The following is a 5909-nucleotide window of genomic DNA, read 5'->3' as shown; positions in this document are numbered from 1 at the left end:
TGCTGCTTTTTAGTAAATAAATGCATGTAAATTTTTTGTAAACCTTGTATTTTATTTATTAAAACTTTCCTTATATACATAGGGATCCGCAAGAAAATTTGAGCCTCTCAGGGGATCCGCGCTTCCAAAAAGGTTGAAAACCACTGCTCTAGACTATCACAATTCTCGTCACTAACTGCTGAATAATAAAACATTCCACCCCAGAGCCGACGCCAAAGAGTTGGTGGTATTGATGGAAATGCAAGTGGGCCTTCTGTATATTTCCAACATGATGCCCCCTCCTCAAATTATCCCTTCTCCAATTCCTAATAATTAATTGGTACACAAAATACAGAATTTTGAGATTATTTCTGCTATATGAAGTATCTGTGTAACGACTAGTGTGTTTGTTGTAACACTTAAACACGTAATTTTTACCATTTTCAGTTGCAATTTCCGATTACCCCTTAACTGTTTCGGGCAATATATAAAAGAAGAAAAAAAAAAGGTGAGGTCATATATCATGAGCTTTCTTAAGAGATTTAGCATTGAAAACTATTTCAAACGTATATTTAAGTAATACCTTAAAGGTGCGTACGTTAAGTGCAATTTCGAGAAAAAAGTAATTGCAAGACAATAGATTACACGCATGTTTAATACAGTTGCGTAACGCTTTATTCTAATGAATGAGCTCATTTTAAACTATAACCAGTTGAATACGGCGCAAGTAAAGAAAAACTTTAAAAAAAAAGAAGTAATTCTAGGATATGGTTCTAAATACAATGAGGTTCCAACAGTTATATTTATTATATATTATTGGCTGTTTGATCCTGTATTTAAGCTTTTTAAAGGAAAACCATATTTCGGTAAGAAAACTAACTTCAATGGGTAATGATAACATCGTTTACACTAAAATTATGATTTTTTTTATTACTACTAGTTATTAATAATACTTACTAAAGCAGATACTCCGTTTGAAACTATGTCACCTCAGCGAAATTGGTCGACATTGTTTTGATTTCTGAGTTATGTAATAAAAAGCAGTAGCAGAAAGAAGAACAAGAAATTCAAACTTTTTGCTATGATAGTTACAGACATTTACAGAACTTGTGATTCAGTCATTATATACATATTGTTATCAAAGAAAACACTGCATAATATTGTAAAGTTCTGATGGCCTATTCAGGAGATATTTAAAATACTATTTCGATGAACAATCTGGGCCATCCATACATAGGCCTAATAAGACCTTTACTAAAAACAAATGATTTTAGTTTTACAAGTCAAATAAATATTCACCACAACACGTTACGCAAAATACGACAACTTACAGAGTAAAAAAATCGTTTTTTTTATTTCAAATCAAAACATTTAGTTTTATTAAAAAATAATTCATTTAGAAGAGAACTTATCTTTAAATACTTTTGCAAATTGGAACAAACTAATGTATTTTGTTATAAGTGAATTAACAATTGTTGGCTATAAATTTATATCCAAAGTGAAAACTATATTACGTTCTAAGAGGCAGAACGACCTTACAGAGGATTTTCGAGTTTGTAATAAAATGATAGTATGCCATTTGACTCTGAACTTTTCCATGGTTACTATGCTCCTCCAGAACTCACAAATTAACTTTACACGGTCCTTTAATCTTCATATTTTACTTATAACCGCCACACTGCTGTCTGTACACAGTGTAAACCACTCCTGTAACTAACTTACACGAGATCAAGTATATAAAAGCCTTTTGAGACTTCTTTTCATAGCAGATTTATAGATTTAAGACACAAATGTTGATTTACAGAATCGAGAAGTATCAAAATCCGTATTCAAAGCAAAACAGTATGTCATTATACAAGCTGATTAAAACACAAAAAACGAAATATACTGTCGAACTAAGAGCAGACCAATACTTGCTGTAACAGGCAACCAGCACACACAAGAAAGTGTCACTTAAACGTTTTCTGAAAAGATTCCCGTAACACTGGTTTTTGAGACGTATTCTGAAGTCTATCAGAAACGGAACAATATTTATATGGTTTTAGACGTTAGAAATATGGATTAATACGAATACAGAGACTGCAGGATAAAACACAACAGGGGTGGAAACATTTGAAACTTGGTAATAACATCACTAGTTTATCACGACATGTTATTGCCGCCAAATAATGTTTTCAAAACAAAACATTTCCGAGCACAGTGAATGACTTTAATCCCAAAAATTACAGTGAACTAGTAAACTATTGCACTAAACTTGATTAAAAATAACATTGAATAATAAAGTAATTGAATAAGTTGCTGGGAAAAAAGGCAATCACTATATAGCAATTACGTTTGCACGAGTACAAATTTTATGACGTAACTGTTCGTGTTCAAGGTTTTTTTGACATAGCAATAGTTGCTTTCATAATATTCCGATAATATAATTTCTATAGATGCAGAAAACCTTAAAATGAAATAATTAACTGCTGCATCCCTTTACCGGCAGTGAAATGCACTGGTAGTCATTTACTTCAGCAGTAAAATGTCGTGGCAGTCATTACAAACACATCCTTCTTCCTTTCCAGTCAACAGGCTGTTAAAAGTGAACGTTGAATTGTTTTCTAGTTGTTGTTTTTTGAATGGTGAATTTCATTTTTCATTCCTCTAATAATAATTACTGACCAAAAAATTTAGGGTTTCATAACATTTTCATAGCTTGTCCTGTAAAAAATCTTGGCTTTCAAGAGATAGCCAAGTTCGATCCCGGAAGTTACAAACACTGGATTACCACACACCGATACACATATAGTACAACCTATTCAGAAATACCAGTATTAAATAAAGCAAAGATAACTCTATGTGTTAGTATTTCTGATGGACATGTTCTTGCACAGCAACAGAACCATGAACATTCTGCTGGTGATAATTGAATTTTTTTTAAGTTTTAAAATGATTACTGGATTAAAGAGCCTACTTTCTCAAATTATAAACGTTTTCGTAATTATTGTAGAAATAAAATTACACACTACTATACCTTTAAATTGAAAATGTGAAATCTTTCATGGGGATATCAGTCTTTTTTATATTTACAAATTTGTTTTCTTTCGCGAGCTAACTTAAGCCTAGAATCAACTAATATTACGTAGCACTGGTTATCGTAATTAAATACAGAAGAAGAACGTAACAGGAAACATTGTTTTGGGAAAGATTAACACTTATATGATTGTCCAGTTTCCACCACTGGGTAGCAAGCACCATCACCAACTGTATCATTTTACTTTTAATGTTTGTTTTATTATCACCGAAACACGGTTAACTACATGACTAAAAATAACTTGTTGGAAATTACGATATAATATATACTGAAATTAGTCAAGCTTCAAAAACCAATTTAAATAAAAAATAATCAAGTATATACATCAAAAAGCTTCACAAGTACTGCCACAATTCTCAACTTTTCATATCCATGACTCCAACAGAAAAGAGAAGATCACGCTTCCAATTTATATAACCATTCTAAGTCGACATGCACTTCTGGGACAGCAGCAAACAGTCTCAAAAGACGTTCTTTTAAACAAAACCACGTTAATGATAGAGCTCTTAATGTAGCACTCAGATATAGGTAGTTTGTCACGACTCTCAGCTTTTTAGATAATTACATCTCATCTTCGCTCTACAAACTTTTGGTATGCCTCCACTTGTAAAAAAAAAAGCTTTAAAAACGTAACTACGTAATTCAACGAAAAGTTCTTTATACCTATCTCACCTATAGTGTTTTATACTAAGTTTTAACGATCTTTCTCGTTATCTATATACATAGTAACTAACGATAAACAGAAGATCTTTATCACTTTAACTTAACAATTTCTCGTTTCTTAGTATATCTATTTTAAGAGCTCCGCTGGTACTAATCCAGCCGCTAATCATAATTTACATTAATTTTCTTTAACCGTGATCTCACTAATAAAACAGTTTCTCTGTGAATATAGAAAGACTCGATATTTCCGTTGTTTTACAAAAGGCAATAAACGGTATTTTAAAAATTTGTCCACTTAAAATCAATAAAAATAGCACAATATTTTAGATTTTTTAACATGTGGAATGCTTAACGGAGTGTTTAACATTACTACGAAAAGTAAACGATCTAACACTCAAGGCATTCCCTTTTTAATACTAATATTTCAATACTACGTCTTTATCAGTGTGTGGCAAACCAAAATCTGGCATAACTAAAAAAATTCTAGTGTGCCTGTGGATGGCTTCCTACCAACAAATTCCAAAACCAAAAGCCCTATAACTATCACAAAAGTAAAAACAAACAAACAAAAAATCTGCTGCTCGTTATTGTACTCGTTGTATCAGTATGGACAATAAATTTATTGTATACACAAGTTCTTTTTTCTCGGAATAAAACAAATTAAAGAGTTTGAATAGTGGTGATCATAAACACAAGACTAAAAACTATATTACAAAATAATTTAATTAACAATTACAGGTCTTCAGTAAAAATGTGCGGAACATACAGTATTGTGTTTACACCCTATGTAGGCAGGCCAACTGGTAAAAGCATTTTGCACAATTACGTAAACTTGGATTACAAAACCGTAGTGTTTAGTGAATACGGTGTTTTGTATAATAAATTAGGTTGTGTTGTGTGTATACTGCATAAACAGTTTTTATGATTTAAAAGTTTGGATATTAAATACATAGACTAGATGTTTAAATACTGAATGAGTTTATATTTAAATAAATATTCAACATGAAGGTTTTTCAAGAGTGTCGGTTTGGTTTGAATTTCGCGCAAAGCTACACGAGGGCTATGTACGCTAGCCGTCCCTAATTTAGCAGTGTAAGACTAGAGGGAAGGCAGCTAGTCATCACCACCCATCGCCAACTCTTACCAACGAATAGTGGGATTGACCGTCACATTATAACACCCCAACTGCTGAAAGGGCGAACATGTTTGGTGTGACGGTGATTCGACGCAAAGATTGCTAGTCGAGCGCCCTAAGCATCTGGCCATGCCGAGCCAAAAGTTTCAGAATAGAACACATAACGCATATCTTCCAAACTTTGTTTAAAGTAATGAACATATTAATACTGGAATATGTTTACGAATTATAATGATACATTTTGTAATTTTTCATTAAACTGCTTTTCTTTCCTTTTTAAAATCGAGATCTTGGTCAGTTTTATTAAAATATACTGTTTTACTGCAAATTTGGCGTATATTTTTGACATTTTTTAAAATTAGGGGCATGATCGACATATTCATCAAATTTAAAATTCCAAGAAACATACACTTGTTAATAATTTTTTCAATGGCTCAATTTAATATTAATGTACTTAAATCAATTAAATTTATTTGGTACATTTGTTAAATAAAAACGCAATAGGAAAACTTAATATGATACTAACTTAAGCTTTTCTTAAGGGAAGACCGTAATGAAACCGGGCAGATGCTCTTAATTGGGTTTTACAGTAAAACAAAACGGCTTTTAGAAGAAATGGGGTAGTACAAAGTTTTGTTCACACTGCAACTTCAATGAAACATTATTTTCAAATTCGCCAATACACTTGTATGAATTTCGCGAATGTTTAACCATTACTAAGCCTACGAGTCATATTCAGTGGTAGAATATGTCTTTCCTAATTAACAATATTCTTAATTATACTTTCACAAGTAGCTGTAAATAGTTCTTAATAATCACATAATTTATAAAAATTACCTTGAACATGTTATTTTTAATTATTTGTTTGTAGGTAAGCCCAAAGCTACAAAATGAGCTATCTGTCCTGTGCCCACGACGGTTATCGAAACCCAGTTTATTGCGTTATAAATCTGCAGCTTACCGCTGTGCCACTGGGGGGTATTTTTTTAATTAAGAAAGACTGTTTCCCTATAATTAACCTTAATATTTTTTAATCTTGGTACATCTAGGTATTAC

The 5909-nt window shown here is 31.8% G+C and overlaps 1 protein-coding gene across 6 annotated transcripts in view; it reads right to left on the bottom strand.

The window, feature by feature from the left end:
* LOC106458166 (nucleolysin TIAR-like) overlaps positions 1 to 5909 on the bottom strand; it is a 281791-nt gene that overhangs the window by 140068 nt on the left and 135814 nt on the right. The gene's annotated exons all lie outside the window — the stretch shown is intronic.

Source organism: Limulus polyphemus, unplaced genomic scaffold (assembly GCF_000517525.1).
Source record: "Limulus polyphemus unplaced genomic scaffold, Limulus_polyphemus-2.1.2 Scaffold423, whole genome shotgun sequence".
NCBI lineage: Eukaryota > Metazoa > Arthropoda > Merostomata > Xiphosura > Limulidae > Limulus > Limulus polyphemus.
Note: the sequence above shows the minus strand (reverse complement) of the source record. Positions and strands in the feature narration are given on the sequence as shown.